We start from the raw sequence: 14,013 nt of genomic DNA on the forward strand, positions 1-14,013 counted from the left end.
ATTTCTTCATTCATTTCTACTGGGGGAGGGGAAGCTTCCCTGAAGAAAAATGGCTAGGGAGCGGGGAGCCCACTGTTGCCCCAATTGCCTTGGTGGCAGGCGGGTGGGCTTCTCCCCAACCCCTCTATCCATTTTAGGGCAAGGCAGGATTTTTGACAGGGCACCTTTTTTTATCCTTATTTAAGTGAATGGAGTAATGCCTCCATTCACTTCAACAGGGAGGGAAAAGGCCTGCCCTGCAGAAAAACAGCAGGTGTCGGAGTCCAGCAACATTTGGAGGGTCACAGGTTCTCCACCTGTGTTGTAGACAAATTCATGGAGAGAAAGGCTATCAATGGCTACTAGTCATGCTAGCTAAATAAAACCCCATGTTCTGGGGCAGTATATCCCTGAATATTTATGCCCTACTTTGGGACTCCCAGAGGCCTCTGGTTGGCTGCAATGGGGAGCAGGATGCTAAACAAGATGGGCCTTCAGTCTGATCCCACAAGGCTCTTCCTATGTTCTTATAAAAGCCTCTATCTGGGCAGGACGCCCCCTCACTCCAGCATTTCAAGAAGAATCCAGACAAAATTCGATTACTTAGTAAAGAGGTACCTGTGGTTTGACCCCAGTGCAAATCTTCACCTCTGTGGTTTCCAGCAGAGCTCCATGTTTGACTGGGAAATTCACTGCCCCATCCTGAAGCAGCCACCCCAACACCTGGAACAGCAGTTTGCATCTTAAGACAAGGCAGCATGAAACATTAGGACAAGGGTCCCCAACACGGCGCCCGTAGGTCCCCAGGCACCCATGTTTTAAAATTATTTATTTTTAATTATTTTGTTTTATTTTTTCCTATTTTTTAATATACATACATGGATTTCTATGCATACAACTTTCTATCAATTATACACGGGCTGCAACAAAAGTGGACCAAATATCCAAATAAGTATCCATTTGAAAGTGACGTCTATACGCCACCCTTTCAAATACTGACAGCGTTGTAAGATCCTCAATCCACTGCATTATAGGAGGTGAGTGTTTACCCTTCCAATGTGGTAATATTAGTATCTTAGCTGTCAAAAGGGTGCAGAGAATCCCTTTATGCTGACCATTTGTTAATTTCCATGAAGCAGGTAAACAATTTAAAAGAGCGTGTACATCCCTGAAGATTAAAGACTGTTCCAGTGCAAAATTTATCTGTGTAGTAACCTCCCCCACAAAAGAAGCAACTACTGGACATTGCCAAAAGATATGTTTAAGAGAAGCATTAGCTGTATTGCACTGCCAGGAATAAGCCAAATTAGAAATCCCTTATTAAAGAGATGCTGTGACAGAACAGATACAAACAGACACAACAGACACAAAGCAAAAGGTTTTGCTGAGAAAGACACAGCCCCAAATCCATAGAAGTGACAGGCAGATGCCAAAGCGGCGATCCACTGATTAGGCATTTTGTGGTGGTGCCCACAGCAGCATCTCAAATTCCCAAATGCCCCATAGGTCCAAAAAGGCTGAGGACCCCTACATTAGGAGGATAGATGCTACCAGGGAGACTTTTGCCCCACAAGCAAAAAATCCACATTTATTCATCATTCCCTCTATTTCCAAACTTCAGCAGTGAGTGCCGATCTTTATGTAGCCAAAACAGAACCACCCGCACACAAGAGGGAAGTACCAGCAGGCATGGGGGAGCCCCAGGATTTACTGAAGTACAAAAAAATCCTTAGTAGAAAAAACCCTAAAGGCGGGGGGACTTGATGAGGATTGAGCATGCTCAGTGGTCATGGAATGCTGTCTGACGCTTGAAGGAAATAAAACAGAATTGGGTGGGAAGGGAAATGGAATGGATTATCCTGGAAAAGGGCATGGATGGATGGATGGATGGATGGATGGATGGATGGAACCTCAGACAGGTTCCTCAGACACTCTTCACTGCAGGTCCCACTTGTTCATTCAAAATATCTGTAGCCAACATATAGAAGAAAAAGTCCGAGGCACTTATGATCAACACAAATTTTAAGAAGAAAGAAAACAGGTGGCAGATCAAAGAAAACAATTTATACGTGCCCACAAAACACCCAGAGTTTAAAACTCAGATCCACTGTAGAAACACCATTCCACTAGCTCTGCTGGAAGACTTAATTTTTTTCCTCTTCCCTCCGCATCCCTTTTTCTTTGCATGTCATGTCTTTTGAGATTGTAAGCCTGTGGGAAAGAACTGATGATTTTTTTATTTTTGTTTTACTGATTATACGTAAACTGCTCCTGGAGCCTTTTTGACTGAGGAGCGAGATAAAAATACTTCAAACAAACATGTTTAGAGTGGCTCGTCTGCTTTCTTTTTCACATCTGCTCAAAACTCAGCTCTGTAAGCTTACTCCTGTCCCCATGGCATAGCAGCCTTTTTGTCTGGGCATTCAGACATAACAACAATCCACGGTTAGCACAAACTAGCTTGCAAACCAGCCTCCAACCATGGTTTGATATTCTGATTTCATGGCCCCTTGCAAACCATGGTTTGAAAGCTGGCAAAGGTTCAGACGTAACTCCAAACTTGGGTCTGGTGTTATGTCTGAATGTAGACGTAGTCCTTGCCCATTGGGAAAGGCAGCCAACAGAATATCTCTGAACAAGGATGTCCAAAGTCTAGGCACAAAAAAATACCACCCCAATGCCTTCCCCAGATTAGCTAAGAGTAAAGATGGATGAACCTATCAATTTCAGTTTCTCTCAGTTCAGTTCATCCCAAACTTTGAGATTTCTTTTTTTTAAGTTTGCCTAAAAATGTGCACCAATTTTTGCATACATTTCTCCTGTGACATGCATTTTTGCACACACTTTGTCTAATGCACATGTTTTTTGCAAGCAATGTTCCCAAGAGAATGCATTTTCGAATGCTGTTTTCAAACGTTAAGGCATTCTTGTATGTACTTTTCCCAATTATACGTCTTCTTGCACGGACTTTGTGATTAAAGAACGCCACTGCAAAATTTGGAGCTGTGCGAATTTTGAAGGATAACTGAGTTATGGTTTAAAAGTGCAAGACTAGATGAGTTTGCACTAAATTGCGAACCAAATAAATTCCTCCCCCTGCCACTAACTTAGAGGGCAGGCAGAACTGTGCCAGAGGAGATGTTCCTTTAAGTCTCCCAGTTGCAAACTGTTTAGGGCTTTAAAGGGAACAACAGCACTTTGAACTGGATTCAGAAACAGAAAGTCAGTGAAGCTGGTACAGCAACAGTCACACGATTGGAAAAACTGGGCCCAGTCAACACAGTAGCTCAGGCATGCTGAACTTCAGGCCTAGGGGCCAACGGGGCCCTCAGGGTTTCCCCAGATGGCCCTGCCCCTTCCCCTGGCCCCTTCCCCTGGCAGCTGAATGTTTGGTGGCTCCCTGGCTTTGGTGCAGTTTTCCCCCCTATTCTAAAAGCAGTAAGAGCTTGAAGTTAAAAAATGGTGCTATTTTGGGCCACACCCCTTTTGTCTTTGGCTCCACCCACCACCAGGATGCAGTCCCCGAACTGAATTCGGCCCTCGGGCTGAAAGAGGTTCGACACCTCTGCTCTAGTGGCAGCATTTGGTACATGCTGAAGTTTCTGAACATTATTCAAAGGCAGCCCCACACAGAGCCACACATCCCATCTCCCCAGCCCCACATCTGTCCCTAACGGTAGACCGTGCCTGGTTATAGGGAGGACAACGTGCTCACCTGCTGCTCCCACCTCTCACTGCCTCTGGAAGAAATCTTCCACCAGGTCCACAGCCCGGGGCCCATGTTCTTCAACCCATCTCTGGACTTCCTGGGGCAGGCTGGTCAGGAACTGCTCCAGGATGACCAGCTCCAGTATCTGCTCCTTCGTGTGCCTCTCCAGCTTCAGCCACCGACGACACAGTTCCCGGAGGCGGTTATATGCAGCCCGCAGGCCCTCGGCGTCCAGGTAGAACCAGCGGAAATTCTGACGCTGTGTCTCTGGGCTGACACCGTCCTCCATTTTGATCCCCTTCGTTTGACCGTCATTTCTCCCATCCATAGAGTCTGGCCAGCTACTGGCTGGTTGGGGTGTTCCGTTCAACATGGGTGGGCCTCCATTTTCCCCTTCTTCCTTCATGATTTGGCTGGAGCGTGCTGCTCTCTCAAAAGCATCCATATTGCCATTGGCATCGAGCAGATGTGGGTCGCCAAGAACCAAGTTAGGGAACTGCACCGTCTTCAGAAACTCCTGCCATTGGGCTTCCCAGTGCTGTGACAACATCCCCTCCTCTTCTTCCTGCTTGATGCGCAGTGGTGGGCATCCGTCTGGGACACTCTCTGACGGTCCCCACCTGGGCCATATGAAGGGCTTCAGCTGCCTCCAATCCCATCTCCAGCTGTGGGCGAGGCAGATCCCACTGTTTCATTTTCATTTCTGCCAGTCGCCTCTGATCCTGGGCTTGCAATATGGATTTCAATTTACCCAGGACCACTCAATTGATCAGGCTGAGGGGTTTGGGATCTTATGAGGTGGAGAAGAACACGCACACAACCAATGTAGATGAAAGATTTATTGAAATAAAAGAAATAAGCAAAAGTAGACCCTCCCCAGAGAGTTGCACGCTCTCTGAGGCTGAAGAGGTCACACACCTCTCAGGCACAAACTTAATTACAAAGAAACCTCAGAGAGTTTCAGGCTCTCTGAAGCTCAAGACTGGAGAGGTTACATGCCTCCAAACTTAATTACAAAGAAATCTCAAAGAGTTTCAGGCTTTCTGAAGCTCAAGAGGTTGGATGCCTCTTAGATAAGAGCCCCAAACTAACAATCCTCAAGACGTTGTGCCCCTCTCTGAGGCTTAAGAGGCTGCACGCCTCTTAGGTAGGAACTTGGTTACCCAAATGTGGTGCATTAAATGACTAAATATACAGTTAGCCCGTTTATTGCTCAGCTCAAAATCGGTCCACACCGCAAATGGCCCACTGAGGCAACAGTGATACCGTGTCAGCCGGGCCCAAACCTAAGCTTGCTGTCTTATATCCTAAACCCAAATGGTTAAGTATGACAGAACAAAGATAACTGCCCCTTATCTAAGCCCTGGAAAGTAAAATCCTTTCCCTGAATGTTACCCAACACATACTCACCACAACGCTATCAAGTACATGGCCAGAGCACTTAATACGTGTCCTGTGGATCGAGGGTACTGTTGGTATGTGCACATACGATCCAGATGCAACCACGCCCCTCCTGAACAACGGCAGATTCAGGGGGTTTATACCCTTTTCCCTTGTTGGGGCTCATGAGAGCAAAGAGAGGTTCATTATGTTCTTTGTTGATAATACATCATGTTCCCAATTTCCAGGATTGACTTTTGTTGTAGACAGCCTGGCACCTTCTTCCGACTCCCTGACATCTCTATGGTCATAAAGTGCTGTCTTTGTTATCAAAACATCTGCAGATACCCCTGTTTTATTGGCCCATGTCCACCTTTTGTAACTGATACTTTGGCAATCTTCAGCACATACCAGAGCACCCTCATCTGGCCCTCCTTCAATAAAACCATTCATTCTCCATTCATACCTCCCCTTCCTGACCTGGGCTATTCACATGGCATGGACTGGTTTAGAATGTTGACCTTTTCACATTTCATAGTGTTCTAGATTAACACTCGGATATCATGGGTAACGGAATACATTTCAGGATGTTTACAATTCAGGCTTGTATTCAGGGTCAAACTTTGCATCCTATTTCTTTTCACACCACATTTGTTACATTGCAAAGAAAACAAGAGCACATTGTAGCGCATGAAGTCTACAAGATTATCTACTAGGAGCAGGGAGAGAAATTATAGAGGGAAGCAATCTTCATTGATAAAGGTGGATGTAAGAAATGAGAGAAATTAATAAAAGCGATAAGATATTAGAAGCAAGATATAAACTTAACTGTTTAAGGGAAATATATGTAGATGTGAGGAGATATAGGGAAGACAACACGAAGAAAAATAGGAAAAATAAAATCATACTGTGTCACCAGGACTAAGCCGTCTCCCTGCTGGCTGCCATTCCTTCCTGCAGTTACAATTCCCGTTCAACCCTTTCGCAAAGCGTAGGGAATACCAGTTGGATCAGAGGTAGACAGACGGTAGACAGCTCGGTGGGGGGAGTTCCTATGGGGACGAGAGGGGCCTTTCTTTGCTCAGGACACGAGACCCTGGTGAGAGGAGGGTCTCTTTCTGCTGCTGCATGGCCCAGAAAGGTGGGCTATTTCAAGAGACTAGTGGTTTGTTCTTAACCTTTTTTGCTGTGAGTTTGATGTGGATGAGATATCTTGTCAGGTCTTTTAACATGAACTCTTTGGTAAACTGTTTAATGTATTTTATTTATTTATATCTTCTTATATATTATGACACTTATATCTCACCTTTTTTCCTCTTGCAAGGAACCCAGGGTGGTGTACGTGATCCTCCTTCTCTCCATTTTATCCTCACAACTACCCTGTAAGGTAGGTCATGGCCTAGCAGAGACTCGAACCCAGGCCTCCCCAGGCCTAGTCCAACACTCTGACCACTACACCACACTGGGTCTATATTAATATCGATACTATTGGTAGTGGATATTGTTAACTGACCTATTGGTACGTCTTGTTCTTATTTAAATTTTTATATGCTTTAAATGAACTGTAACAGAGTTAATATTGTGCTATAATTATAATAATGGCTACTGTATTTGTTTTTGTGAACCACTTTGAGCACAATATATTGTGGGAAATGCGGTATGCACATAAATTGACTATGACTGGGATCACTGGTCAGTTTCTGGGAGATTTCCAGTAGACCGGCCAAGGTTTCTAATTCCCTGTTGTTTTACAACAGCAAATAAATTGCTACATCTGCATGTTGTGGCTGGTCTTGTGCTAATCATTTATCTCTCGGCCTCAGTGTTCCTCACCTCTGAAATGGGAACATTAATTGGTTGCCTCTGACCAGGTCTTTGTGCTGACTGGAGTTAGAGCTGTGTGTTAGAAGTCCTGATCTGTACTCACTCAGATGTAGATTTTGTACTTGTATGTCCTTATTCACTGGGGTGGGGCACAGTGGATAATTGGCTCTGCCCCTGAGCTGCCATTTTGCAGATCACCCCCCCCCCACTTTGCACGTGGCTCCATTTGGTGGACTTTGGGGTTATCTTAAAAACACCGATCTTGCAAGCGTGACGTCTGTTCACGCCTGAATAAATAAACCTCAGAAGCTTCCTTACGCCAAGCCAGCCCAACTAGCCTGATATTGTCCTCTGTGACCAGCAGTAGCTCTCGGGGGGGGGGGGGTGTCCCATCAGCTGCTACCACATCTGTTTAACTGGAGATGCTGGGGACTGAATCGGAAACCTTCCGCCTGCAACGCAGGCGCTCTACCACTGAGTTACGACCCCTCTCATTTTGTCCGTAATGAAGTCTCCCTTTAAAATGGGCATGCTGCAGAGGACCTATGAGGCCCTCCCAGTGACGTCATGCCAACTGGTTCTCTGGAGAAACACGGTGTTGTGCAGAAACAGACAGATGAACAGGAGGAAAGAGAACTTTCTCTGTTGGAAAGAGGCATAAACTGCGTGAGAAAAGGTGCAAAACTAAGACAGTCCATTTCCGGCCTAGTAGTGGTCCACTGAATGCAGAGTTCCAGAGAATAGCAAGGAGAGACAAGAAGGCCTTCTTAAATGAACAATGCAAAGAAATCGAGGAAAACAACAGAATGGGAAAGACTAGAGATCTCTTCAAGAAAATCGGAGATATCAAGGGAATGTTTTGTGCAAAGACGGGCATGATAAAGGACAAAGAAGGCAGGGACCTAACAGAAGCAGATGAGATTAAGAAGAGGTGGAAAGAATACACAGAAGAACTATACAGGAAAGATCTGAATGTCCCTGATAGCCATGATAGTGCGGTCACTGAACTTGAGCCGGACATCCTAGAGAGTGAAGTCAAGTGGGCCTTAGGAAGCATTGCTAACAACAAAGCTAGCGGAGATGACAGTATTCCAGCTGAGCTATTTAAGATCCTAAAAGATGATGCTGTTAAAGTGCTGCACTCAATATGCCAACACATTTGGAACACTCAACAGGGGCCACAAGACTGGAAAAGGTCAGTTTACATTCCAATTCCAAAGAAGGGCAACGCCAAAGAGTGTTCAAACTACTGTACAATTGCGCTCATTTCACATGCCAGCAAAGTTATGCTCAAAATCCTACAAGCTAGGCTTCAGCAGCATGTGAACCGAGAACTACCGGAAGGGCAAGCTGGGTTTCGAAGAGGCAGAGGAACTAGAGATCAAATCACCAACATTCGCTGCATCATGGAGAAAGCAAGAGAATTCCAGAAAAATGTCTATTTCTGCTTCATTGACTACGCTAAAGCCTTTGATTGTGTAGATCACAACAAACTCTGGCAAATTCTTAAAGAGATGGGAGTACCAGACGACCTTACCTGTCTCCTGAGAAACCTGTACGAGGGTCAAGAAGCAACAATAAGAACCGGACATGGAACAACCGATTGGTTCAAAATTGGGAAAGGAGTATGACAAGGCTGTATATTGTCGCCCTGCTTATTTAATTTATATGCAGAGTACATCATGAGAAACGCCGAGTTGGATGAATCACAGGTCGGAATTAAGATTGCCGGGAGAATTATCAACAACCTTAGATACGCAGACGATACCACCCTAATGGCAGAAAGCGAAGAGGATCTCAAGAGCCTCTTGTTGAGGGTGAAAGTGGAGAGTGCAAAAGCTGGTTTGAAACTCAACATTAAAAAAATGAAGATCATGGCATCTGGCCCCATCACTTCCTGGCATATAGAAGGGGAAGAAATGGAAGCAGTGACAGATTTTATTTTCTTGGGCTCCAAGATCACCGCAGACGGTGACTGTAGCCATGAAATTAAAAGACACTTGCTCCTTGGGAGGAAAGCTATGGCAAACCTATGACAGCATAGTAAGAAGCAGAGACATCACCTTGCCGACAAAGGTTCGTATAATCAAAGCTATGGTTTTCCCAGTAGCAACGTATGGCTGTGAGAGCTGGACTATAAGGAAGGCTGAGCACCGAAGAATCGATGCTTTTGAACTGTGGTACTGGAGAAGACTCTTACGAGTCCCCTGGACTGCAAGGAGGTCAAATCAGTCAATCCTAAAGGAAATCAACCCTGACAGCTCATTGGAAGGACAGATGCGAAGCTGAAGCTCCAATATTTTGGCCACCTAATGCGAAGAGAAAACTCCCTGGAAAAGACCCTGATGCTGGGAAAGATTGAAGGCAAAAGGAGAAAGGGACGGCAGAGGATGAGATGGCTAGATAGCATCACTGATGCAATGAATATGGACTTGAGCACACTCCGGGAGAGAGCGCAGGACAGGAAGGCCTGGTGTGCTATGGTCCATGGGGTCACGTAGCGTTGGACACGACTGAACAACAACAACAAAGTGGTCCAGACCTGGGAAGCATCATATTATCACAACATCCTTATGGCGACCCAGGGTGGGGACAAATTTGGAATGCTGCATACGATTCCGGTCGCCCTCTGTCTCCAAAAAAGGGCTGGATGTGCGTGCGCTTGTCTGATCTCAGAAGCTAAGCAGGGTCGGTCCCGGTCAGTAGTTGGATGGGCGACCGCCTAGGAATCAGGCTTCCTGCATTGAACAGGGGGTTGTTCTATCCCTTCAAATGAGACTAAGTTTTACCCCCTTTTATCCCCTGCTTCGGCTGGTTTTTTTTAAATTAAGGTGTTATCTTTGAAGAATTGTGCCTTCTCTGCGATTTTTTTTTTTCTAATCCAGGCATGAGCTTCAAAGATTTGAAAATTCGAAGATTTTAAATTTCGAATTTTCAGAGAGGAATTTGCAGAGAAGCCACAATTCTTCGAAGATAACGCCTTAATTTAAAAAAAAACCAGCCGAAGCTCCGACCCCAAATGGCGAGGCATTGCAAGTGATGGACAGGGGTTTCCGTTTGTCATAGTGAACAAGGACAGATGTAGAGGACAGCAGCTTCTTGACAAGTCGAAAAGCATCATCGTGCCGATGAGACCACTTCCATGTTGCGCCTTTGTCCAGCAAGCAGTGGAGGGGTTCTGCCACTGTGGCTTTGTCTTTCAAAAACACATGATAGAAATGTAAGAGTCCCTAGGAATGCTTGGAGGTCTTGCCTGCACTTTGGAGTAGGGGCACCATGAATGGCCTTCACCTTGTCCTCTGTCGGGTGGATACCTGACACATCAATTTGGAATCCTAGGAAGGTGACGCTGGGCGCACCCACCTGGCACTTTTCCTTCTTGACTGTAATTCCAGATTGTTCGAAACTCTGCAGCACTTCTCTCATCCATTCTTTAAGGAGCAATTCAGATGGGACCATGATTAACACGTCATCAAAATACGGGACGACCCCGGGGATTCCAGCGAGCAATGTTTCCATAAAATGCTGGAAAATTCTTGGTGCCTCAGAAATTCCAAACTGTAAGCGCTTCACCCGGAAAGGTCCCCGATGAGTGACAATGGTTTGAATGTCAGCGGCACGCTCATCTACTACCAATTGCTGATAAGCTTGAGTAAGATCCAGTTTGGCAAAAACTTCTCCGCCTGCCAGCACAGCCAGTAATTGATTGATGGCAGGGACTGGGTAGAGGTCCTGTTTGATGGCTTTGTTCACAGTGCACTTATAATGGTCACAGATGCAAACATCTCCACTTGGTTTTAGGACAGGCACAATGGGCGTTACCCAGCTTGTATGCACAACTGGCTCTATGACGCCCTGTGCAATGAGTCGATCTAATTCTGCATCGATCTTTGGGTGCAGTGCAAAAGGTACATTTCTGGCCGTCATACAAATTGGTGTTGTGTCAGGATTCATATGGAAGGTCACTGGCAGCCCTTTGTACGCACCTAGGCCTTCAGAAAATACATTAGGAAACTCTGTGGCAAGTTTTTCCACTTCGGTTTTGTGCTGTGCACCCCTTCCACTTTGATTCCCAACTGTGAGAACCAATTCCTTCCCAAGAGACTCTTGTGATGTCCTTGTGTGACTGTGAGAGGCAACCTCCGTTTGATGGAGCAGTACTGGACATCCAAAACAGTGTCCCAGAGTTTTGACCATCTGGCTGCTGTAGTTGCGAAGGTGACACTTTGGTGCCTGTAACTTGGGAAGGCTGTCTTGATATAGTCGTGCAAAAGTGTGCTCATCTATGATGGATACTCCAGATCTGGAATCCACTTCCATAGTACACTCCAGGCCATTTATGAGAACATTCGCTGTCAATTCGGTATTTTGATTGACAGCAGAAAAGACGTCATGTACTGAATACAGTGCCTGCACCTCACTTTCAGGGGTGGTCTCCAGTGTATGTGTAGCTTGGGCATGGGCATGTTTGTAATTTCCACTTTGTCTACCCAGGCTATCTGACGACTGGCAAACTTTCCTTACATGGCCCTTTTTCTTGCATGCATAGCATTCAGCAATCCTAACGGGCATTCACTCCACCTATGTTGCCCGCCACAACTTGTACATGCATGTTGATTTTGTTGCTTACATGTTTCCATTGCTGGCAACCTGAGCAGCTGCATTTGTTCCTGCTGGAGTGATTTCTTATCATTTTGGATAAATGACACACAGTGCAGTGTGTGTGACGTATTTCCTTCATGTTACAAGAAGCTGCCTCCACTGCCAATGCCTTTTCTGGTGCTGTGCTGAATGTGAGGTTTGTCTCCGATAGGAGGCGGCGCTGGGTTGTTTCATCGTGCACTCCACAGATGAGGCGGTCACGTAAAAGGGCGTCAAGGAGATCCCCAAAGTCACAAAATTCAGCAAGTTGTTGGAGTTCTGCCACATAGTCGTTAATGCTTTCTTCAGCCTTCTGGTCACACTTGAAAAAATGAAACCTCTGCAGTATAACAGATGGTCTGGGGCAAAAATGCGCCTTCAAGTGGGCCACCGGTTCCACATAAGTCTTGGAAATGGGCGCAGCTGGAGCAGTAAGGGCTCTCACAACATCAAAAGTCTTTGCCCCACAGACAAAGGACTGCACACTTCTGTTCTGGCTTCTCTATTTTGTTTGCTTCGAGATAATAGCAGAGTCTTTCAGCACAAGAGTCCCAAGATGCTGGCTGACTCACATCAAACTCTTCTATGTGACCCAAGGCAGCTATTTCACTCCAGGAGAACAAAATTGAAAAACCACTTTTGTACTAGCCTGGCTCGCTTGCTGTTCTCACCGTTCATGAGGTCTCTGTTGCAGACTAATCCCACCTTCGTCACCAAGTGTTGTATAGTGAGAACAAAGCACAAGACTATCTAGCAAGAACAAGGCTTTAATAATTGTCCAACAAATAAACAGTAGTTAACTTTAAGTCCGTAGGAGACGAGGCCTAGTCCGGCCTGCCAGAAGGAGAGCTGCTGTCCCTTTAGGTGCTTGCTCTGAACTGAAGCCCTGTCCCAGTAGTCATGGGATAAGCCTCTAACAACTGTAGGTGGGGAAAATCATTTAAAGGGCAGTACACCTCAAATCCCCTTCATGGATCACTGCCTTGTTGTGGCGAAGGGGCTTGCGTAACTCAGTGAAGCCATAAGCTATGCCGTGCAGGGCCACCCAAGACGGACAGGTCATGGCAGAGAGTTCTGACAAAATGTGGTCCACTGGAGAAGGAAATGGCAACCCACTCCAGTATTCTTGCCAAGAAAACCCCATGGAACGTATCACAAGGCTAAAAGATATGACGCCGGAAGATGAGCCCCTCAGGTCGGAAGGTGTCCAATATGCTACTGGGGAAGAGCAGAGGGTATTTCCAAGTAGCGCCAGAAAGAGTGAAGCGGCTGGGCCAAACCCGAAAGGACACTCAGCTGTGGATGTGTCTGGTGGTGAAAAGAAAATCCGATGCTGTAAAGAACAATATTGTTTAGGAACCTGGAATGTCAGATCAATGAATCAAGGTAAGCTGGAGGTGGTCAAACATGAGATGGCAAGATTGAACATCGACATCTTGGGAATCAGCGAACTAAAATGGACAGGCATGGGCGAATTTAGTTCAGGTGAACATCATATCTACTATTGTGGGCAAGAATCCCTTAGAAGAAATGGAGTAGCACTCATAGTCAACAAAAGGGTGGGAAAAGCAGTACTGGGGTACAATCTTAAAAATGATAGAATGATCTCAGTACGAATCCAAGGCAAACCATTCAACATCACAGTAATTCAAGTCTACGCCCCAACCACTGAGGCCGAAGAAGCTGAGGTTGATCGGTTCTATGAAGACCTACAACACCTTCTAGAACTAACACCAAAAAAAGATGTCCTCTTCATCATAGGGGATTGGAATGCTAAAGTAGGAAGTCAAGAAATCACCGGGATAACAGGCAGGCATGGCCTTGGTGTACGAAATGAAGCAGGACAAAAGCTAATAGAGTTTTGCCAAGAGAACATGCTGATCATAGCAAACACTCTTTTCCAACAGCACAAGAGGCGACTCTACACATGGACGTCACCAGATGGTCAATATCGAAATCAGATTGATTATGTCCTTTGCAGCCAAAGATGGAGAAGCTCCATACAGTCAGTAAAAACAAGACCTGGAGCTGACTGTGGCTCAGATCATGAGCTGCTTCTTGCAAAATTTCGGCTTAAATTGAAGAACGTCGGGAAAACCACTAAACCGTTCAGGTATGACCTAAATCATATCCCTGATGAATATACAGTGGAGGTGAGGAATAGATTTCAGGGATTAGACCTGATAGACAGAGTGCCTGAGGAACTATGGATGGAGGTCCGTAACATTGTTCAGGAGGCAGCAACGAAATCCATCCCAAAGAAAAAGAAATGCAAGAAAGCCAAGTGGCTGTCTGAGGAGGCTTTACAAGTAGCTCACGAAAGAAGGGAAGCGAAAAGCAAGGGAGAAAGGGGAAGATATACCCAACTGAATGCAGAGTTCCAGAGAATAGCAAGGAGAGACAAGAAGGCCTTCTTAAATGAACAATGCAAAGAAATCGAGGAAAACAACAGAATGGGAAAGACTAGAGATCTCTTCAAG

The 14,013-nt window shown here is 45.7% G+C and overlaps 1 protein-coding gene across 1 annotated transcript in view; it reads right to left on the reverse strand.

The window, feature by feature from the left end:
• Positions 1-688: 688 nt before the first annotated feature.
• LOC146356029 (uncharacterized) overlaps positions 689-14,013 on the reverse strand; it is a 29,964-nt gene continuing 16,639 nt past the window's right edge. The window contains exon 5 of the mRNA XM_084829997.1: positions 689-702. The gene's annotated coding sequence lies outside the window, so the exon portion shown is untranslated. The remainder of the gene's footprint in view (positions 703-14,013) is intronic.

The sequence above is a fragment of the Heloderma suspectum genome, chromosome 2 (assembly GCF_057233095.1).
Source record: "Heloderma suspectum isolate Gila_16-S chromosome 2, 16-S_ref, whole genome shotgun sequence".
Taxonomy (NCBI): Eukaryota; Metazoa; Chordata; class Lepidosauria; order Squamata; family Helodermatidae; genus Heloderma; species Heloderma suspectum.